The 24078-nt window shown below is 40.9% G+C and overlaps 1 long non-coding RNA gene across 1 annotated transcript in view; it reads right to left on the bottom strand.

Moving 5' to 3' along the window:
* Window positions 1-3938: 3938 nt before the first annotated feature.
* LOC129211190 (uncharacterized) overlaps window positions 3939-24078 on the bottom strand; it is a 57409-nt gene continuing 37269 nt past the window's right edge. Inside the window, exons 3-6 of the long non-coding RNA XR_008578770.1 lie at window positions 22827-22936; window positions 18490-18632; window positions 13585-13709; window positions 3939-4967 (exon numbers count right to left, since the gene is read on the bottom strand). This is a non-coding gene — a long non-coding RNA (uncharacterized LOC129211190). The remainder of the gene's footprint in view (window positions 4968-13584; window positions 13710-18489; window positions 18633-22826; window positions 22937-24078) is intronic.

The raw sequence follows: 24078 nt of genomic DNA, 5'->3' as shown, positions 1-24078 counted from the left end.
ATCAGCCCGTCTTGTATCAGCACATGTTTGCTGTCAAGCAACTGTACCTGGGCACCAGAGATGTACCTGGTTTAGAGGGCATCCCCACTTGGGCAGTCCAGTTAACTCTGGGGAAGAAAGAGATTCTTAGGAAAAAAATAATACGGCAAGAGTGCAGTGGCAGCCCGGAGATATCCAGGTGCTAGAACAGCTTTTTTAAGTTTTCAGGAGGCAACTGTAAGGAGAGAAAATAGACTGTTCTAACTGGACTGCAAGACAGCGAGAGCCTAGAAGAGAAGTACAAAAGCAAAGCTGCTTTGTCCTTTCACACTCCCACCTCTCCCCAGTATCGGGTTCCTAACCTAGTTTGGATGCAGCAATACTCAGCCTGGATCCAAAAATGAAACGAGCTCTTTATCTGCACTTGACTAGACTCCAAATGATTTCTGTAAGAGGAGGCTGAGTAAGGACTTGGCTGGAGGTGGATCAGAGCCTTCCTTTGCAGTGTTTATTTATTAAATATATCCCATTTGGTGTCCTGTTTGCAGCCTGACAAAGCAAAAGGGATTCAGACTTTTTCCCCCCTACATCTCATTACTGAAATAATGAGTAGAACTTTTTTCCCCCCCCTCTACATTATTACTGGAATAATCTGTCAAGCAAGCAATTGAGTTGTTTCACCTTATCACAATCTTTGCTAAGAAAGATTCAATAGCATGATAATTTAATGGAAAATATTATAGCCACATTCCTTTCAGATGTAAATTCTATGTAGATAGACAGACATCTAATGGGAAAAAAGTTTGCATTAATATTACAGAGATTTATCTGCTTTATTGGGTTTTTTTTCCAGTGTGGTATTTTACCTGAAATAGTGCAGAGCATATATGAGAGCGAGCTAAGTGAAGTTATCCCTCCTCTTATTGAAATATGGATATAAAATTGAGGGCATCCTTTCAGCTTCATTAAATATTAAGTAGAAGTACAAACATAATTCTCACAAATACTCTTCTGATAACCAAAAGAAGATTAGGAAAAGATGTTCACTTAATACTGTGCAAAGCCAGGTTAGGGGGTATGCCTGTCAGGAAGGAGCAGCGTAAATAACTCACAGTCAGGGCAGCAATTATTTAGAAAATGTAAATATTATCAACAACAAAAAGATAACCGAATTCCATGGTATTTTCAACCAACTAACGAATGAAAACAATCGGGCTCTACCAACAGAGATGACAAACAGTTCTGTAGTTCCTAGAATATTTGGATGTGCTAAAAATAGGCATGTCTCACTTTAATTGCATGAGAAACTACAAGCTGAGGATGAGTAAAAGGTCATAAAAAGGTGCTTGGCTTGAAGGTAGAAACAAGCATCAGAGCAGACATATCAGAATTAAAAGTTATGATAAAGATGTGCATGCTAGATATTCTGCGGGGCTGAATTAATAGAGTTGCTTTTATGATGTCATAAGCTAGCAGTTAGAGCAGTAATACAGGTGAGGCAATGTTAAAGGTTAAAAAAGCCCAGATAGCATGCGATTCACCAGCAGTGCAAACATACCGTGTTTGGAATTGTAAGGGTGAAGATTTACAGGTTAACTCTTACAAGTCATCCTGACTTCCACTTTTTTAATGTCAATTCCATACGAATTAGACAGAAATGAAGCAACATTCTCCTCATAATTGTATAATAATATAATCTTCTGGCTGTTTGTAACAACAAAGCTAAGTTTACAGGTCTAATTGTTTGCTTCAACCAAATAGAAAAAAAGTCAGTTTCATTGCAAGCTTTTAGTAAGTGACATCATCCTAAACCCATGAAGCATCTTCTTCTTCTTCTCAACGCGTATGGCCAGGTTCTGCTCCTCTCCTGTTGGGATATTCTCAAGCCATTTTAAGGATTTCAGTCCCAGAAATGCAAAGGGACATTACAAAACCAGACAGAGGTCCTGGTTTTTCGCTGGCCGCACGTGGCCCCGCATCCCTCGGTTCAGAGCGTGATGCTGACGTAAGCCAGGCCCTGTGGAAGCTGCTCCTAAAGGCTCAGCTCAGGACGTGCTCTGCACTACTTTAGCACTGTGCTCAGCACTGTTTGCATTTCCTGTGAGTGCATTTCACTGTTTTAAGCAAGACTTTAACTTAGGAGGGAACTATCTTCATTTCTTAGGCTTCTCCGTATTAAGATGGGTAAAATTTAATTCAGTGGATAGCTACCTAAGACTTGAGTTTCAGAAGAGGATTTACTCCTGCACATATGTTCTGCTATAGAAATTCATAGTTCGTAATTCACAATAGGTGTGATCTATGCTGTATAAATAAATAATTTTCTTCCATTTCCCAGCTTTTTGAATTGATCATTCATAAAATCTTGTGGTGCATTAGTCTTAGGGAATCTAGGAATAGCGCTCTCTGGAACATACAGTTTGCCGTAATACTTTTACATAAACTCGTCTCTGGTATGAATGCGGCAAGGGCTCCCATTTAACCCTTGACCTTTCAAAATATGTTTGCCAGTGCACTTTCTTCTTAAAAGACCTTCCTTCTCACACTAAATACATTCAGTTCTGCCGCTCAACTCGCAAACTGTTTGGCGTCACAGTTAGGCATCGGGGGGGGGTGTAGGGATGTGTGTGCAGAAGGGCTGGTGGAGCTGTGCTAGTGAATAGCAAATAAAATCTAGACACACCTAACACTGGAATTCCTTAAACCTGTCGTCAGTGGAAACTGAGGTATCAGGCCTGTAGAGAAGCTGGTTATTTCTATTTTGTAATGTTGTGTGTAGCGACATTTTGTTTCCCCTGATGTTTTTCCTTCCCATGTGGTCTCTCTGGAGTGGCTGGAAAACCCACTTACACGTTTTGTATGACTTCAGGATTACGCATAGTACAAAGGATTCTTGTCCCAAGCATTGCACACAGGTTGTGATCTGCAACTAAACGCCTGTCTTGCTTTGCCAATGCCGCAACAGGACAACGTATCTCTAGCCCTTTACTTCAGAAAAGTGGCTTACATGGCTCATAATGCAAAAACACTATTATTAAAATTACAAGACAGGCACTGTTACATCCCAAACTGGCTGAAACAATTAAAAAGAAAGATATTCCTTCTAGCATGTTCCGTAGCTTGACCAAGCCACATTATAAGGAACAGAAGTGAAGAGTCTACCCAGCCTACTGCTCAAGGAGAGCTCACTCATAGCGAGGGAGAGAAAGCAATGCCCAATAGTAAGGGATACCCATTTGGAAAAGAGCAGGAACAACCCTGCCTGATGAATGGGTTAAATACTAGATGACTTTTTAATGCAAAATTTGTGATTGTGAAAAAGTGATTTTTAGAAGATCTTAGTCTTAAGACTGATGGAGGAGTCAGAATAAATCCAAGTCTTTCAGAACAAGTGGAAATGCTGTTTGAATCCCTTACCCCACTGCATGAGCAATGGGACTTCACACCTGGAGGGCATTTTTTCTCCCCAGTGGATCAGGACTGTGAGCCCAACTTTACAACATCTCGGCAATGGAAGAAGATAAACAGGATCACTGCTGAAGTAAAGTCTCTTGGGTAGGAAACAGGATCTGCTTAGAGCTCCGTCAATTACATTTGGCCAGTATTTTGATTCTGGTTCTTTTAGGAAGAGTTTACAAGAATAGCAATGCAGGAATACACCACCTATGATGGAATTTTTAAGAGACCTGTCAGGAAAGTTTCTTTTTCAGTGTCAGATACAGATGGGTGGAATAAAGCATTATTTATACTCCAAAAGGGGATTCCCAATCTACTACCTGAGTGATTGAAGCATCACTGGTCTATTTGGCAAATTATATCAAATCATACATATGGATTTCAGAACTGCAGACACTTGGTTTTCAAGACATCTCTAATTCCAAGTGGATGGTACAAAATATACTATATATGATGACTGTTTCATAATTTATATAAAAGCTATAAAAGTAGAGAGTCCCCTATGGAAATGATGCAGAAATGGTATTTGTTTACAGCATTCGTTACTCAATAAAATGGAGTAAAAAGCCTCTTTTTATTCAATAGTATGGTTTGTTTTTCCTCACTGGCATCCTACTTGATAATATCATACTATAGTAATTAAATATGCAAGAACTCATCCTAGCCTCAGATTATTAGTATTATCACCAGCTTTAATAGGTACACTTCATATTAAAGTTGTCTTTAAAAAATTCTTCCTTTAAGATTCAGGCAACTGAAAGTCTAGGCATAATTATATCTTAAACATCCATCTCCAAGGTTGGTCATACTAATAAAACGAGTCATCTCTTTTATCCCTGTGAGCCTGAAAATGGCACAATACTGGTATTTAGCAAAAGATAAGAAAAAGGAGGTTGTATGTGAAATTAAGAGAAAAATCAGATACCCCTGAAAACTGAAGAACAAATAGAATTAACTGATTTCTGCCTTTGAAGAAAGGAGATGTTATTTTTCAAAAATCATCACATTTTTCTCTTTAGTGTGTACCAGGATGAAACACATTATCTGCTTGGGTCATGATCAGTTTCCTGGAAGCAGCTCTCAGTCAGCTTCAAAGTGGGAAAAGTGATAAAAGTGACAGCAAATGGAAAGTACACCAAGAATGTATTTTCATATTTTGAGTTGGGAATGACCTTGGGTGTTGCCTGATCCTTCTATTGTTACAAATGTTCGTACAGTGACTAACATTGACACTGGAACATTCAGAAAGAAATACGTTAATTAGTCAACTTGATGAACAGGTTTGTGGTCAGGAAACTCCTGCCAGCCTACACGAGTAATTAAAAGCTCCGTGCATTTGGTTTGAAGTAGAGACCTGAAACACAGGACCCCCGTTGTATCGCCGACTGTAACTTACTCTTCGTACATCTGCGAGTTGTGTTGCAGATGGTCCTGATGACTGAAATCTCTTAGCAGGACCACGTCTGATAGCCGGACTGTTTCTGCATGGAGTTGAGAATCTCTGCTCCCTAACGGCGATGATTCCAGCAAGTCTGGACAGGTTTTCATTTTGAAGGAAGAACAGGGAGGCACGTTAATCAAACAGCTCATCATTCCTCATCTGGTGGACACAGAAATCTCTTCCCCTTGTACATCTATAAAGGGAAGGTCTGAGTGGGGGCTCTTCCATTAAATTTTCAGTTAATGAAATGAAACCTCCCGCTACTAAGACAGGAAGGGGTCTTTTGACCAGTCCATTAGTGAATTCAATTGTTAATTCTTCAGGCCCACATATCTAAGCACTGAGACTGCTAGAAACAGTAACTGCAGAATGTTGATGATGCACGCGAGTAAATTTCTAAACAGAATTCATGGAGAAAACAAACTCAGTTACATGCAAAAGGTTGCAGACCAGGCAGTCCAAAATTGTGACATGCTAGAGTTAAGTTTGCTTATACAACCTTAGTTTAGGATTCTTCTGGACAGAATTATGCTATTTTGTCCCAGTCTCCTTGGAGTGAATTGTGGTTGCATGCTAATGGAACGTTTACCTTGTTGGAAAAGCTGGAAGACGCACAATGAGACAGGAGACTTCAGGAGAGGGAAGGGACAATTTCCTGGCTCAGAGAACTGAGCATTGTCCTGGGTAACCGAATTCTATCCATGTTTGTGCCACAGATCACCTGTGTGATACCAGACAGGTCACATACACTAAACTTTTAGCAGGTGATGACTAAGTGTGTATGGTTCATTTTCGAAGGCTGTGTATTTGAGACACCCAGAAGTGAGGAGTGACCACCGTTGTAGGCAAATCTTAACCCTAAAGCCTGGGAGCACTGGAGTTCACAGGAACTTCTTCTAAGCCAGGGGTCATCCTTGGAAATTGTTGAATCAGTTTTATTAAGTTGCCCCAATGTAAACTGAGTGTGTGTCTAACCAGGTGGGAGAAGACATTCATCTTGAAAAATGTATGAAAACGATTAAAATTTGGTAGAGTAACAAGCAACCCGCCACAGAGTCTTCCAGAGGAAAACACTGGTAAATAATACATGGCACTCTGTACCTTTTTGGACTACCTCTAGATAGATAGAGGAACCAGCGGGACAGATGACAAAGTGAGGTAGACAAGGAAATTTCTGTCTTTTCAGTTTTAAAAAGTGTATCATTGATACAGCAAAGGCTAAACCACAAAGTTTTAGAGTGTAACATACCGCTCATACAAGTGTCTCCATGCTAATCATTCGTTTGAAACGGAGGTTGCTCACGTACCCTTTCTACTAATAGAGATCCTAAAAAACATTTAGATGCATTGCCTGCATCTAAAGGCAACGTTAAGCTTTGTATCTGCATCACATACTTCCCCATCCTACCGTTACATCTAAGTGTACCGACTCTTTAATTTGAAAAACTCCTTTCTGAAGTGTACCCCACCCCATAGCTTAGAGAGTTGTGCAAACCAGTCAGCACATACTCGGCTCTAAGGTTATGACTTAATCCATTGCAGTCAGCCTTTCTGAGCCTTGGGTGTGATGCTGGCCTCAGCAAGATCGCGGTACCTTGTTATTGCCTGGCATACTTGTTGATATTATTCTTACTCCTCCCCACCTCCACCTCTCTAAAAAATTCTAGGTCTTAGTACGGTCTTAGCTGACATCAGCAGCTACTTTCAGTTGCCTCGGTAAGGAGATACAGCTGAGGAGACTCACCTGGGACTATGTAATAGAGATCAGCGCTCACAGAGTCACGATTCCTCTATAATCTTGTAATTGTCCACTGTTCCGTGTAGATCTCATGTGGAGCTCACAGGTTTTGGGACTCCTAAGTTTTGCTTTGTTTCACTTTCTTTTTAGAGAATAACTTGATAGAAAAATTACTCCCAAGTAATTATTCTAGAGTACCTGGAGACTGACCAAATGTAATGCAAGTCAATGATTTTCTGTCTATTTATTGCAGTACAACTGGAATACTAAACTTGTCAAAATCAAATCTGAAACTCCTGTTTTGTTTTTCTATTTGATGCCTCTCTTTCTGGACTTTACACTGAAACTCAAGAAAAAAATCCTTGTGGAAAATGGGGAAATGAAAACTGCTAGAAGTGGTTGAGCAGAGCCAGGGGAATCCCTCTGTAAAAACCAGCCTACCTCCCTTTATGTCTCTGAGAACAAGCTCACTGTTTACATGTCATGCCCTTACTTTTGTGCTGCCCCTGAAAATAAGCAATTTATTTCTGAAAAACTAGAAAAGAGGATACTGAGAAGACGACTGTCTCTAGCTAGTCACTGGCTTCCCTATCTCAACTAAGTTTAAACAAACAAACAAAAATCACATCCAGTTAACGAAATAACTTTAAAGTGTTCTCCTAAAATAAAATCCAGCTTATTTTCATTACTATATCCTAGAAAGCTACTGGTTTAACCAGGTCAACATTTTGCATTTGCACTTGGGAGTGTGACTGGATCAGGGAAGTAATTCTATATTTGAATAATGACAAGGCAGAAGCCACACAGTACGTGATGTGACGGTGGTCCGTGCGGGATGAAACTCAGAAAGTGCAAGGGCCATTTCACCCTGTTCATACCATGTAGAACAGGATGTGTGAATTCCAACAGATCTAATTTCAAGTTAACTCCGTATTTATATTCCTGGTGCTCATCTGTTGCACCAAGAAAAGATCATCTGAAAAAATGTGATCCGTGTTAATAGTTGCTAAAAACCTCATTCAGCTCATCAAGCAAAGCAAGCAAACTGCTTACTGGCAGGAACAACAGCTGTATGCTTGACCTTTACCCATTCTCTCTTTTCTAGCTCCACATTCAGGACCAGGCTGAATGCATTCTTCGGAGGCATGTATTCGGAAAGAGAGGGCTATTTTTATTCACCGTGTGGTTTCTCAGCATAGTGGGTCTTTAGGAATATTTCCTTTCACGTCAATCCCTTTAAGCATTTTACAGAGCATAGTCTGTTCTGGGAAGTCAGTAAATTTGAATTTGTGTTTTGAAGTTTTATCATGACTCGGAATATAATGTGCAGAAGGCAGATAGCACAGTTGGTGAATAAAGCAAATGCAGACTATGAAGTCCTGCTAAAGCTATTACTAGAATATTTTACATTTTCCATGCACCCAAATTAAACCCTTCATACAAGCAAAGTAATCCAAAACCATCTGGCACCAGAATTTGGGATTTCATAATGCTTTAATGCAAACCATGTGGGCAGGATGTCCAAAATGTCTGTCAGTGGGTTGAACTAATACATGTAAAAAAGATGAACTTTGCAATAGTTTTGTCCAGTTTTCACGATGTCCAGTCACCTTATACCACTGCTGTTCAGCAAGGATAACTTCTGCATTGTTACCCTCCCTTACCTGACAATTGTCACTTTGCTGTTCCTGAACACAGAGGAATAACCAAGATCAGAGAGGAGGAGCCTGAACTATGAAGCCAGATGTACGACTCCAGCATAAAGCTAAATGGCCACATGATTTTCTTCCATCTTGTTACCAAATGACAGGTCATCAAAGACCTATTTGGCCTTCAGTATGGAAGAGATGTTTCATCCTTTGCCTAGCTGTCCTCTTGAAGTCCTTTCCCACCCTACATTTCAATTTAATAAGCAATAGGAATAACTGTGACACAGGGAACTCAGGATCACTTTGAATTCAGTGTCCCTCTCTCCTCCTCTCTGGGCTGAATCCTACAATGAGTCACTGCTGGGTGACCAGGCAAATACTGGTTCTGCCTAATGGAAGCTCAGTGTTTTCAGAAACCTGAGCGGATTGCAGCCAAACTGACTCCTTACATATTTAACAAGAATAAACTCTCTCTCTCCTGACCATGCCTCTCCAAAATGTGCTACAGAAAGTTCTGCCAATACACAGTTTATCTTTCCAGACTCCTTGGGGTCCCAGCCAGTTATCTTCCCCATGTGAATTCTTCATTCTTCTCTATGCATTTTCTTTGAGGGCATTGCCAGAAGTCACCTACACTCTTCACACTGGGTCTCGGGGGCCCTGAGGACACTAATAGGTCTTTCTGGCCTTGACCAGCCTCGCCTGGTGCCTCCACCCACAGTCCCTGCCCACGGACCCAGGAGCCCCACTGAAGTACAGCCCTGGGCTTTCAGTCCTGGCCCAAGCTATGCTGCAGGAGTACTGCTCAGTCTGGCTGTGGACCCCACAGATCCTGACCTCTGGACCGACCTCCCAGCTTGACCTTGGATCTGTCTCTTGACCATGGACCTGCGCAGCAATCACTGCACTATACTCTCAGGAGGCCTGATCCTGGCCCTGACCTGTGGACTGACCTGTTGGCCCTGTCTCATCACTGTGACTTTGTGGGATCATCTGGACTCATGGTTGAAACTAGCTGTTCTCTTCGGGTCTGGCCTGCTTGCCTGGGTTGGTTACCGTGGGGCTGGACCTTGGCTGTGTTACTGCGCTCGGCTTCTGGCTCCCTGCCCCTTGGGGAGCTGCTGGCGCTTGCTGCTCCCTGGCAATGGGCACAGCCTTGTAAGACTGACGTTGTTTATAGATCCCCCAGAGTTCAGAAAATCCAAAATTTGGTGACAACATAACTGAAAATAGACTTGGAGAAAGTCTTGAGTAATAATGATTTCAGAACTCTGATTATCCCAGCAATCCTGCTGCAAAACAGAAGCACTTTATTCCCTGTTGATTATTTTGCATTAACCCATGCAATGCTCAGTTTGACTGGTGCAGTGAATTCTGTCGACTGCTGGAAGACGACCCTGCTCTACTCTGTTTCTGCCCTGTGCAGTACACTGTTCAGCCTGATCTGGTGGTGTTTCTGAAAAGCATCAATGACCTTCAAAGTCTTAGTGTTGGCCAGAGTTGGTCAGCATTTTGAGAACCAAGCAACTGAAGAATATCCAGGCTACCCTTCACAAAGTGTTCACTTTTAATTCACATCAGATTTTAGCAGCATAGGAAATAAACTACAGCTAACTGCTGACTTATAGCATAGCTCATAATGTAGCCCCTCCCATCAATGCCATGTTGTCCCATGGTTGCTCATGGGCGTGGGATGTGTCCTGTTTGGCACAGGAGCTCCCAGCTACTCCCCCTTCGTCACACAGCTTCTGTCTCTGCCACCGGCTGCCTCCCTACATGTAAGACAGGCAAGGTAGATGAGTTCCTAGTGTGTGGCGCTGGCAGATCAAGGCAGGGAATGTTATAGGTTAGTCTCATCCTCTCCTTGAGAATTGCTTCCTGTGCCACCACCTTTGTCTTTTCCCCAAATACCTTTTTGTGGATGACCTGAGACGCTAACCCCAGACTTAGGGGCACGGGAGGACTCCCTTCCCGCTGCACAGGCGTTATGGGGCGTTTGTCCTCTTCCCTTCCCGTGTCCTGAACCTCCTTGCCTCTAGATAAACTTTATTACATTCCTCAGTCCTGATGCTCTCATAGAAGAGGTGGATGCTAACAAGATAGGATTGTTGCATCTCTAATGAGAAGAAATTGCGAGATGCCAGCTTTCAGCTTGCACTTCGACATGCGTACAACATGCAGTAGGCAAACACTGTGCCTGAATGTGAGAGACAGCTTTACCCTGGCAGGGTGGAGGAAGAAAGTAGAGGACTCCTCTGGCAGCAAGGCTTTTTAGGCAAAATTTCAGATGAGAAAACTTTAGAATACTGTCAGTAAAGTAATCACAAGGATTACATTAACCTGGGTATGCAGGACTGAGATTCTTATGGCAACTTCAGACCTCCCTTAAGCGTGCTGAAAATCACCTAATGGTTGCTCAGTTATGTCAGGAAATTCATCAGGCAAGGACCAAATAAAGGTAGGAATCCATTTTATATGTTAGCCATGCTTCTATTGAAGCCTTAGACAGCTATTTCTTATTTGCGAGAAGCACCGCTCACCCCACTCGCCAGTCACACTGCTTTGTATTCCCATCGTCAGTACGTGAATGGGCAGGGCAGGTTAGGAAGGCCGGCATGGCCGGCCACCACCATCGATCGGGTGCCACTGCACTGCACTGGGGCAGAGGCGGATGCTCGGTACCTCCTTTGCATCCAGCTTTTCAGGCACTCCTCTACCACCAGAGGATGCAAAGGGAGATTTCTCCATTTAGAAATGTAGTTTCTGGACCATCTCTCAAATCTGCAAGCCTTGTTCCTCCTGGCGGTCCTCTGGAGCTTCTCTCCTTGTCCCTACCTCAAACAAGCCACCCCCAATTCCTGGTTATCCATCCTTGCCGACTCTCCTTTTCTAGTACCCTCCCAGAGCACAAGCCATACTAGCGTTAGTAGTATACTAATAGTAATATGCTAATTAGAATACTATGCTAATGGTATAGTATATTGCTAGTAGTATAGTAACTTTAAGATAAATGTTTACTGATAATTTAGTAGTTACTTTATTCCAAAATAATTATAAATTGTTTTTTCAAATTAACAACGTCAAGTATTTTGTTATTATCTTTTTATCAAGCTGCGCCTATAGATGTTTGATGACCAAAATAACCGCCAGTTTACCGTCCCTGTTGCCAGGGGATGGCTAAGGACAGCCCAAGGTTTTGTAGGGCTTTAGTGCGCGTTCCCCAGCGCTGTGAATCTCCACGTCAGCCACAAGAGGGAAGACGTGCCATGCACTACGCTGGAGATCCCAGTTTACCAAAGAAGTTCCCAGTTTACAGGAAAGTCACACTAGTTTACGTTAAGATTCTATTTTAAATCAGTTTAGTCAAAATCGGTGCAAGAAGTTGGCTGACATTTGTAGTCAAGTTTAAGAATAGCTTATTTTGGGTTGCCATAAACAGATTCCAAATTGACATAAACTAAACTAAGAGTCTTTACAGAAGTGTTTATACCAGTTGAACTGCATCAGTTGAAACCTCCATGGAAGATTAACCAGTGGGACTTTTGTGTTTGGATAAACACTAAGCCTGAAATACACTAATTTAGCTTAGACTAGGAATGAAAAAGTCTGGTTTAACTTCAAAAGTAAACTGTGTACTCTATTCATCATCAGCTTCACAGAAAGTCCCTCTTGAAGAAGAGACTACTCATCTGTATTTGATTGTTTCTATTTGAATATTTTGCATTCATTTTTGTTGTTGATTCTGCTTCATACGAACAACCTCATAACACGGGGCATTCTGTGAATGCAGCCACACAACTGAAGACAAGGGAGAAAAGATGTTCTAGCACTTGGCTATTTGAGAACTTTGCATTTAAAGCACAATTTGTAGCAGACTTTCTGGTAGCTCTAGAAAAAAATTACTCAGAATTTGTTTTAATGGTGGTGGTGAGGTGTTGCTGGTTTGTTTGTTTGCTAGGATAGAGGGGGAAATCAATGTTTGGAGTGATTCAGTTTTGAAAGGTCTGGAACTGTAGAATATCTTCTGAATGTTTTTTCCGTCACTTGCTTCTCTCAGTTAAGATTGCCTTGTTCCTCCCTTTCATACACTTCCTTCTAGGCTTCGTAATCTACATCGCCCCAAGGAAAAGCAGCTGTCGTGATGGTTCGCAGATCAAAATTCAGCCTTTAATGTAGCTAAGGCTTGATCCATTAGGTACTTTGAAGATTATGACCAAAGCCTTAAACTGGCATCTGAAATATGAGACTTCAGCACGAGTTAATGAGGCCCAGGAAAGCTGCGCAGGAGGCAGCTATTGTATCCAGTACGATGTGATTGTAAAGAGAGACAAAAGCAACTAGCACTGCAGCAGAAGGGCAAAGGAAAGTCTGAGCCGGTCTGAAGCAAGATGGATAATTTTAAAAGGAAGAAGGGAAGTTTCAACTACAACATTCAACAGATATAGAAGCTAGCAAAGTCCGAACACCAGAGTGACATGACCTTGCTCAGATTCACAAGAAGTCAGGCAGGAGCATTCATCATGTTTAGGAGTTACTCAGCAATGCAAAATACAGTGAGAAGTCGCCCTGGAAGCGAAAGGGTGGACAGTGGTATTCCCAGAATGCACAGGAGCCACTTGGCAGCAGGAGACTCTAGTGACAGAAGTGGCGATAATCCAATTTATACACCATGGGTCACGTCAGCTGACAGTAAATGGGGAAAAATTATCGAGACTGAGAAGGGATGTAGCAGTGACAACCACGTGTTCATATCTGTAAGTTACTTTTAAGTAAGTAAAGAACCTAAGTACTTGAAACTACTGTTAAAAATAAGTTGTACCTATATGTTTACCAGCACAGCACTGGAGTGCCAGAGAGGGACCTACAGTTTTACTGGGTCTGAGCTGAAGGAGAAAATGAGCAAGAAGGACTCATCCACAGTATCAATTGAGCAGGATACATTTCAACATCAGCATAAAGAGAGATGCTAAGATTAAAGATCGACCACAAATAGCCCAATAAGTTTCCACTGAATCAACATTTTCTGATGGAAAACTGTCCTGGCTGGAAAAGTCTCAGCAAGCTTAAATTGTTACATTGAAAGTACTAGTTATCACTTCTCCATTCTATAAATACCAAGTGCTCATGATTGCTGGCTTTTCAAGTTTATTATCATTCTAAATATGATTGTGCTGTGTGACTCATTGGAACAGACCAAATGACAGAAAACATAAATTGACAAAACTTAGATATTTGGGTGTTAGAATTATTCCATTCAGCATATACTTCATGGAGGGTCCCATTACAAAACATAGGTTAAAATTTTGCTTTCAAATACTTACCACTACTTGTGCAATTCAAAGTAAAGTCACTACAACTTGGTTGTACTCCGCATATTCACTATCTTCTGTTTTACACATCACTGTCTGAATGCATGTGTTGCCATCTGAATATTAAAGATGACAGCCTAAAAAGCAAAAAAAAACCCCAAATGAGTCAAATTTTATATTTTGAACTGGATGATATTCATGACCAAACAAATCTTTTATCAACTTACTCAGTGACAATGGGGATAGCCTTGTTCATCTAACTAGTCCTAGGTCACCCTTCAGGCTTCCCCACTGAGTCAGGCAGGATTCAAAAAAGAATGAATTTGAGATGACAGGTCACCACCCAATTGATAATGAGCAATTTTTTTTTTTTTTTGTTACAGGAGGAGGACTGGACCTGAGGTCCAAGGAATTTCTTTCTAGTTCTATGCCCTAATTTGGACAACACTATGGATTATCTCAGTAACTCGGTTATTGTGAATGAAATAATCCCAGCAGCATTAGTTCTCAGCAGGTTATTAGTGTCAGAACAATTACATCACACACGGGCACACTGTAACCTTCTGTTGAGGGGACACTTCGCAGATGACTTCCAAGAAGAGCAGCTCTCATTAGAATTCGATGTTAACTGCTTACTGGTAGCACTTTTGTTTTGACCAAGTATTTATTTTGCCTAGTTGTTTGGCAGCCAGCTGCTCTGTCCGGCTTGACTCCCTGCAGCTGAGAAGCAAAATATGAAATGCAGCTCCATTTTTCATAGTGACTTTTTTTTTACTTCTTTACAGTGGCTGAGGTGTAGGTATAAAGGTATAAATCTTTGCGCTTGTTTCCCAGGCCTCGTCTCAGTTTGTTACAAATAAACATTGGGTCACGGACTCTACAGCTCAATAAACACAACTATGACAGTGTCTTTGAAGAGCATCTGTGTCCTTCAAAACAGCTCAGCCAGTTGTGCTGTGGCAATGGCTCACGCATGATCCACTCATACAGGCTCCAAAAACATCTTCAGATATAGAGTCCTCTATCTACGTGTGCAGCTGTACTCACTAATGAATTGCAGTGCTTCTCGTCTGCACAAGCCCAGTTTGTGCCTTATGGATTGCAAGCGCTTGGCTGCAGACGCTTCCACATGTTCTTCATATCCTTGTAGTTGGAATTTTTTAGTCTAGAGCCATGACATGCCAGCTCCAGCACTCCCATGCTACCTGTGAACACAGCACTGGGGCTCTAGTATTAGTCTGCTTTTTTTAAAGTGTTCTGAGAAAGACTTAAGTGTTAACGGACCTTTGTGATACAGGATTTGAATAAAGCAATCTGAAAGAGTGGTGTCAGATATTCAAGCCCTTAACCCCTTTCCTCCATCCAACACTGCCACAGCCATTATCAACTGTAGAGCCATCAGAAGAGATACTTGTCACTGCTTGTCTGCTAGCTGCAGAAGAGGTTTTCAGATGCCCCCATGCTTCCATACCTCGGTAGGTATTTCTTGCAGATATTTTGCAGGAGAATTTGCTGCAGGGCAGCAGGGAAATTATTGTTAACTCTTTCCAGGCCAGCCTGTAATCTAAAAGTGAGCCAGAAATCTTGGATTAATACAAGAATGCCAGTGTTTTGTTTAGGAGCTCCTGACAACCAAAATCACCTTGTTGGCCTAAAGGGATCAAAGTCCGGTCAAACTCCTACGAGTTTGTATGTGTAATGCAGCTTTCCCCATACGAGCTGTGGACACTTTAACTAATATTTTCAAATTGCTACTGATGTGAGTAAGAAAGGAAATATGGCAACAATGAGAATATGGTGCAAGATCCCAGACTGTCTTGTTCTGTCCTCAGCAGAAATGAAAGCCTTGTTCAGACTTCCCAAGGGAGAAAAACTTTGGGAGTCTGTTCACCAGGGAGTCGGAGAAACTTCTATAAAAATAATCTTGGAGGAAATTTGAGTGTACTGGGTGGTATTGACATATCAGTACAGCATCTTAGATCTTTTGTTGGACAAGAAAATAGGAGCGTTTGTATTTTAGCTTTATTATAGCTTTGCAATTAGTAGAAGGCAATCTATTATTAGCTGTACAGCCTTATTAAAGTCATCTGCGCTTACAGATGTATGTTTCTCTGTCTCAGCAATGACTCTCTCAAAAAAATCTCAAGTTTATCCATATTGGATCCTTGTGATTGGAAGGTCTTTTTCAATTACTATTTCTGATTTCTAATCCTTATTCTCAGTATTAAAAGTACCCATTCACTACTAAGCACTTCACCATACATAGGCTTCAAACCTTTATTAAACAACAAAGAATAACACAAAGTTATTATTCCCAATTCTATGTAAATGGAAGTAGGCCAGTGTCCCAAAATGCATAATTTATCTATTAAAGACATTTGATTGTTTTATTACGGCCAAGAGGCAAAGTAAGAAGGAAGCTGAAGAGAGTGTGGGTAGCTACCCGTATTACTGCCATTGAGTATATGCCCCACGACTTATTCCCGAGAGGCTCCTTCCTTTTTCTTGGGATACCCCATGAGTCACATCCAGCTGTGCAGTATTCTCATGCCCCACGCGGTGTATTTGTAGGCTCACGTCACTCGTCCTGTTTCATTAGGGAAAGTATGTTCAACAGAACTGCCATCATATGCCCAGCGTCACTTGGTGGTGGTTAGGAAATGCACGGAGTGCTGCCAGCGGTGGGGGTAACTGGAGGTACGCATGATGGGCTCAGCAGGCGTGTTTTGTTAATGTGGTGGCCTTGCCACAAGCAAGGCCGTAATCTTCCTTGCAAAACTTTGGAAAAGCAGTGTTTTCAATGTTTTTCATTGTGCTGCTTTGTCAGAGTGATGCATATGTAGAATGACTCTTTGACTTAAAAGTTAAGCAGCTGGATATTTGGGGCTCTGACTTTGGCCATAGGTCAGGCGTCAGAGTCAGGGAACTGGAAGCTCTTTCAAGATCAGATATAAAATCCTTAGCCAAAAAATATTTCCACTGAAATTCTAAGGCTAAACCAGTACTGTCTTCTGGGACAGAGTTCAAAGGCGACTAAGGCAATGCAGGGGCTGAAGCTGCCTCAGTTTCGGACCTTGGCTGCCTACATCCTAGGACACTTCTTAGCCAGCTACAGAGGTCCCACTGGCAAGGGGAGCAATGGGGCTCAAAAGCTGTTAATAAATGAAGATGATTAGGATACCTAACTCTTGATTTTGGGAAGAACTGCACAGAAGAAACAGCTCCAATAAATACAATATTTTATACTTTATCTGTAAGCTTTATACATGACCTTAGCAAACTCAGGCAGTAGCCTTTAAAAATGCAGTGTCGGTAGTCAGTTTAACACCTTTGTTTCCATTGTTATTAGCTTTAATAAATACATTCCTCTTGGGTCAAAGCTCTCCATGCTAAGTTCTAGACAAAAATGCCAACTTTCATGTTTGAAAGACCAAGTGAAATGAGTTTTCAGTTGTTATTCAAAAGTGGGAGTAGGAAGGAAAGAGACTTTAATGTTGTGACAAAAAACGTTGCCCTCTGGTTATTAAAAATTTCTCATCAACCTCAGCCATCTTTTCAGAAGTCTGTCTGGTCTGAGGAGAATCAGCTCTTGAACCCTCGCTTTGCCCTTACTGGTTAAGGTTGCTTTGGGAGACCTTCTCTTCAGAGATTCTCCTAGCTTTACTGGGGTGGGTGCAAATGGGCCAGGAAGAATGGGATCAGATTTCGCACAGTCAGCACTCCTGCACTAAGCTTATCTGCACAAAAGAGAATCCGGATATATAAACCAAATAGCTCCTTCCTCAAGATGGTGCAAAAGCTCTCCCAGCTGAGTACCTCTACAGCTGCCTGAAGAAGAAGGTATGGGAGAAATATGAATGCCCCTGAAACCAAACAGACCGAGCATGCAAAGACTGGTGAATTTCTAAAAGTGACGTTGCTCTCATGCTAACTTGGCTCTGGCTATGCATTTCCCTTTGCGAGGTAAACCTCAACTGTTACTGTTATTTGCTCTTTGCGTATACCATAAAGTATACAGGATATGAAACGTGGAGGATTCAGAGATGCAGGAACACCTCTAAGTAATACTGAACTAAAGTTAAAATTTCACTTCTGGCTTGGTAGTTGCCCTCAGTGTTTCACAGTGCCTCCTCTGGATACTTGGCTGAAGAAACAGAACTACAAATTGTAAGAGATGCTGGGCCTGAGTCAGCAGCATGCCTTTGGCCTCGTTACACAGACTGGCTGAAGAGCAGAAAAAATACGCAAAGCAGATCAGCATGTTTTACCATATATGCAAGAGCCCAGTTACTTTTATATAAAAAGCCTTAGGGGTAGGTGTCATTTGGAATTTAGACCCAGTCTGAAATAGCCAAAACCGTTTATGCAATATAATGAGTCATGGATAACGACTTTGAAAAAGACCTCATGTAACCACATATGAAGGGCAGGCTCAATCTTCAGTGCTCCAGGTACGTGTGCCTTTAAAGGAGCTGACATTCACTTAACCTCCCTGGTATGCAGTGTCAGATAACCAGGCTCCACTGAACAATAGATAGAGAGCTGACAGGCTTTCAGAGGAGCAAGCTAGGTTTACATTAGGCATTTTCCATAAAGTCTTTTGAAAAGGTACACCCAGAGCTGAGAAAGAGAGCAAGCAATAATAACTGCACTTAGTAATGTGTACCGTAAACAGACTTGAGAGCAGGTGACAGGCTCAGCTAAAGTGCATTTCTAATCTTAAAAGTGACTCTAAAAGCGACATTGCAGAGGACTGCTTCAATCTGCCTGTCTTTTGTTCATTTTATAAACAAGTTTTTCCTTGAACTGCCAAGTCTGCCTGTTCCCCAGAGAGGCTAAAGTCAAGCAGGGTTCCTCCTGACTCATGCTTCATAGACAGCAATTGAAAATGTATAAGTGAAACTCATTTAACCCTACCTGTGACGGAAACTATTAGCTCAGCAGTACTTTTCTTACTAGAAAGTAACCGGCATGGCTGAACACACGTGCAGCTGTTTCCTAGGTACCCTTCATCTATCTGAAGAACTTCAGGAATGGTTTGAGGTGACTTAACTGAAATCCTGCAGAGAGATCCGAAGCGTTGCAATTAGACCAGAAGACATGGTTTACAGTTATAGCCATCGTTAGAAATATCAAGCTGTCATTAGCAGGAAATAATCCAAACATTAAAAACTATCAGAGGCTTTTCATATCACAAGTTGTTTTTCTGCTTTGTTCTTCTCGGAGCTTAGAGAAAGCTCACTCCAATTAGTATTTCTTACATTATTTTCCAGGATATTCTACTTTTTATATGGTAAATAGCAAGGGCTGACCAGAGAAAGTTCAGGCTATTGCTCATCTGAACTCGAGACCTGCAAAATGTTCCTTTTCTTGTTTGTATACTACTCTTGCAGTGGCTGTACAACCTACCCTCCCCAGAATTTTTCATCACTGACATGCTTCACTTCCCACCTTCTAGCATCTTTAAGGAAAGCACTGAGCAAGACATAGAACTTCACACTAAAAAAAATAAAGGGTCTGTGGCTTTGTATCAAATTCTCTGGATATGAAGCTGTGCAAGAAGCACAACCCTGATTGTCTCGTTATGCAAACAAGGGTCTGTCTGTTGGCTGTATAGCTAAATATATGATTCCAGAAAATAAAGTTCTTATTGTTACTAAGTAGTTAAATGATTAGATCTGAAAGTTAACTGGTAGTTAACTGGACTAGACTTTCCATAATCTCACTTTCTTTCCAGAGATAGAAACTAGATTTATGACAGAACTTGTATCTACTAAGTTTCACTTACTAATACCTTTGCACAGTTCTGTTTGGTTTGCAAATAATGTAGGACATAAATATATATGTGTGTGTGTATATATATATGTTTGGATATATAAAGATAGATATATATGTGTATATATATATATGACCAAAAAGCTGTTTTATTGATTTTTATTGTTGTTTTCCCTTCTTCCCAAAATTAGGATACCGAACCCAAACTGCTTGACAAAGCAAACTTACTCAAGCAGCTTTTCTGCCCTCTGTACAAATTAGAGAGAACCCCATCAGGAGTCAGCCTCCACTAGGACAGAAACTCAAGCACTTGCTCCCAGCCGATAACAGGAGAACGTGGAGCCCAGGGACTCCTCCCACCCTACCACATAAAACCAGGCACTGAACATCAAGGATCCAGTTTCAACCACAACAGTCGTTATCAGCACCAAGGAGTGTCTCTGTTCTCATCCTGGCTCTTGACCTGTATCATGAAGGTAAATTATGCTTTATGGTTGCTTTTCCGATGTATGTCTATTGCATGGGATAAGCAAGAACGAACAGCCATGAAAGTCTAAGGACCTTGTTCCAACAGTTTCAGTTGAAATCCTGGCCTGGTCTAAGTATGTATGCCACTCTTGATGCAACTTTGTCATTAATGAAGCTTCTGCTTACTTAAAAGGACCTGTAATGGTAATATTTTACATCTACCACACATACACAGCAAGTACACGTTTTTAAAAATCCTAATTATCTATGTATCTTTACTGCTGCTCCATGCAGTTTGGTTGGTATGTTGACTGTGTTGATAGTACAACATCCAATACTATATTATTTGTTTATGTTATTAATGGCGTCACGGAGAATTTATCTCATAACTCCATTGTAACTGTTGACTTGCAGGACTCTGGCATCCTCTCCCTGGGTTTGCCTCTGCTGAGATGTGGAATTGCTCTTAGGGCAGTTTATGAAGCCCAACAATTTAGTGCTTCCTGCTGCACTCATGAACGAACTCATGACACCCTAGCTCACTCAGAATTATCAGAATCGTCAAAATTATCCTGTTTATCAGTTTTACGAGATAAACAAAATGACAGTTCTTTTTCTCCAAAATTATATTACTTCTGCATTATCTTAGCCTATCATTTTTAGACTCAGCCCTTTCCCAGATGTATGAAAAATCTACTTTGCTATTTAGTAATACGGTGTGACTGTTCTCTTCTAAGAAAGAAAGAGGCTGCTGCTACTTCTAAATGATGTAATAGTCATATGGGAGTTCACTCCCCTGCTCTGATTTGGTTCCTGGTTTTCAATGTCTCCATCTATAAAGCAATATATATTACATGGAGACTTCAAGGGCTTTGAGAGCCTGTGTAAGAAATGCAAACAAAATGTTAACTAATACATCATCTTAGAATATCAAAGTGGCCAGGTACAGAAATTTCTGTAAGAAATCTAGGATTTTGTTAATGTTATTTTGGTTTTAATTTTGTTGAGTATTAACCCACAAGAATGAAAGCATAAGGCATATTTTAGTCAATAGGGAGAACTCAGTTAAGTCTATCAGGAGATAAAAGTGATGTAAAAAGAGACCAGATAGGGTAGCCTACTTTGATTCTGAAAAAAAAAAACCCACCCCAAAACCTAAAATCTTTAAGCACTGTAATAAATCGTATCATCTAAAAATTAACTTATTTGGAATAACATATTTGCTTATTTCAGTAGTGATGTGTTTAACTGTAGCCGGGATTCTTATTTGCTACAGACATCCAGGCATCTGCTTGCCTGCTTTGCCCAAGTCTGTATACCTGCGATTTTAAAAGCGCTTGCCTCCTTCGGGCTGGATAAGCAGCCATAAATCATACCCAAAAATAGGCACAAAGAAACCAAGTAAAAATACTGTAACAACACTCAAGAAGCAAATCCAAGTCAAGAACAGAATGGTAGTGCTAGGAAGCTGAGCTCCTTGAAAATATTCATGGCATACATAATGTTTGTTCATCACCAAACCTCTTACAGCTAATTCAGAAAATTTCCCTGCACATGAACAATTAGGTCAAAGGAAGAACAAAGTATACATTATGAATGAATGCTCAGTCTATTGATAAGTTCAGATTATGATATATAAGAAATGAGAGGTATACTTATTTCTGTGTATGAAGGAAATAATACTTATGAAAGTAGGCATAAACAACAGGCACAGTCAGCTATGATTTGGGACGGCATTTTAAAAATGTGTCAATGAAAACTATGTATTGAGCAAAACAGCACTCTAGCTTAGAGATCTGAATCTGGTTAACATTTCACAGACGCGTAATTTTTCACTCCCAGCGAAACAAGAGAGAGAGGAGATCACATTCTTCTCAGTTGAAAGCAAAATCCTCACACTGAAGGAATTAATGTAAAATGGTTTGGCTCTGCTAATCCTGGCACATTCTGTACTCAAATGAGAGAGACAAGATCTTCCAGAAAGTAACTCAAATAAAAAATGAGAGTCCACTTCTTTCCATAGAGACACCAAATTTAGATACTGCAAGTTAGACTGCATGGATACTCTCATCCCTCTCAAAAACATAATTAAGGTTGCTCTCTTTAAAGTTACGGGACTGAATAAAAACCTTTGGATTTGAACTCAAATTATCTATGCCTTCCACAATTATCTCCATATCATTGGTTTTAAAATCTGCCTTCTCCACAATACAGATTCCTAGATTAACGGTTTTTACCTTGTCCGAAAAAAGAAAGAATAAGTCAATGAAGGAAAGAGCAACATGCCTGCAAGAAACATGTCAGGGTAGGTAGGAAGCAATCTTTCTCTAGAGATTAGTTAAAAAGAAACTGTTTATTAGTGGCAGCTACACAGCACACAGATTATAGGGTTTGAATAAAATACACTTGCATTTGAGAATAAAACAGAAGATTTTATGTTTACTCTAATGCACAGGACTCACTGTCTGCTTTACAAATATTTACATGCTAAGGGCTTAAGGCTTCTTGTGTGTCCTGCTCTCATGGACTCGCTCCTCTATATTTCTTGGTGACAGAAATGCAAAAAGGCATCATGGCCAGTAGTGCTAACTCCATCCCTACTGTTAAGTCATCTAAGCAGCACCCCATTTTCTTTTTATAACTGCCTTAGGCTACCATGTAGGCTTCCTAGAATATCTGGCTGCATTTTCTGCCCAGACAAACACTTCTGCAGCATCCATCATACAAAAAGCACTGCCATGTACATTCAAAGCTCTATACAAACACATACCACATTTAAATCACTTTTAGCAAGGTAACTTATTAAATAGGATGTAATATACACCCCAAAATTGTACTTTGGGTCTCAACATTCTAAGGGCTTGCATTGCTGCTATCCATGCTTTCTCATGGAGGATTCTTCCCAAGCAGGGAAGAGCCCCACTGACAGAGCCCAGTGTGGTGTCACACATTTTCTGTCCTGGTGGTCACATCTGCTTTTTAATGCTAATTACATCGTGGGTTGTGCTGACCTCAGAAGGCTCCTTGGTAGTAGACAGTCCATAGCTGCTTCCAGTTCCCCAGAGACCAGCCCACTCTCAGCATTCACTGGACTTTCTGCCTCGAGTGCCTGCTCCAAGCCCTGTGGACCAAGCAGATAGCTTTCTGAGACAGTCTTAATACTTCTGAGCTCTCTGACCACACCATCTGACATCATCTGTGTACATCCTGAAAGTTAGAAAACAGAAAAAAATAAATAGAAGATCACAAACTCCCTTAACAAATCAACATTATTCGTGCATGTTTTACCAATTAAAAAAAGAAAAAAAACAACAACTAAGTCAACAGACAAATTGCCAATGAGCAAATTGCAAGAATCTTCGACTCATCATTAAGCCACGATCTGAAGCACTTTCAAGTAGGTGTATCAGGCTGCTAGCCAGCAGCAGGAAGAGTAAGCTAAGGCTTTGGGTCATTTAAGGAAAAAATCTTGATGAGAAGAACAACTCTCCGGAAAAGTTGCATCAATATGGGAGACTAGCAAGTTTTCCACTTTAGCTATGTTCAACATGACGAGACACTGAAGCATCACAGTAGCAACAGCAGCTCCTAAACTGTGGTATGCAGTGTAGGGGGTAAATAATACCAGTTTTCTTGTGTTTCCTTTTAAGAGTTTGCTAATGGGGACAATGAGAATAAAGGGTTAACCCTGAACCAGGAGGATCAAGGAGAACCAAGAGTAACTGTGATACAAAGTGTAACTGAAAAATTAGAGGATGAGAATACAGCAGGAGATTACACCGTTTTTACACTCTCTTCCCAGTTCATGCCGCAGGAGACCAGTGAAGGCAGAACACTTCCTGTGTGTTTGTAAAGTGGCGTCACTTACAGCTGGCAGAACTCCTTCAGACTGGCTGTCCAAGTTTCAAATTAGTTTAGCAAATATTAATACTAAATACCATCTATGCCAAGGAAACATGCTAAGGTTACATAATTTGCCCAAACCAGTTTTAAATATGCCAGGAATAAAAAAAATTAAAAAATGGAACCTTCTTTATGCAATGAAGAAAACTGACAAAGTTAGTTGCTGTGTTCAAGATCTCTGCATTACAGTTCTTTTACTCTGCATTTGTTACTTACGAAGAGACAGATAAGCTGCCTTGTAAAAAAATTCATTTTCAAGCAATTTCAGTGTTACATACAATCTATATGTTCAATGTATTGGCAGACCAGTGTTCTCTCCAAGTGGAGTTTGCTGTTGCAGTGTCCTTTGTTCCATGTTAA

The sequence above is a fragment of the Grus americana genome, chromosome 11, assembly GCF_028858705.1.
Source record: "Grus americana isolate bGruAme1 chromosome 11, bGruAme1.mat, whole genome shotgun sequence".
Classification (NCBI taxonomy): Eukaryota; Metazoa; Chordata; class Aves; order Gruiformes; family Gruidae; genus Grus; species Grus americana.
This window is presented reverse-complemented; position numbering and strand designations above follow the sequence as displayed.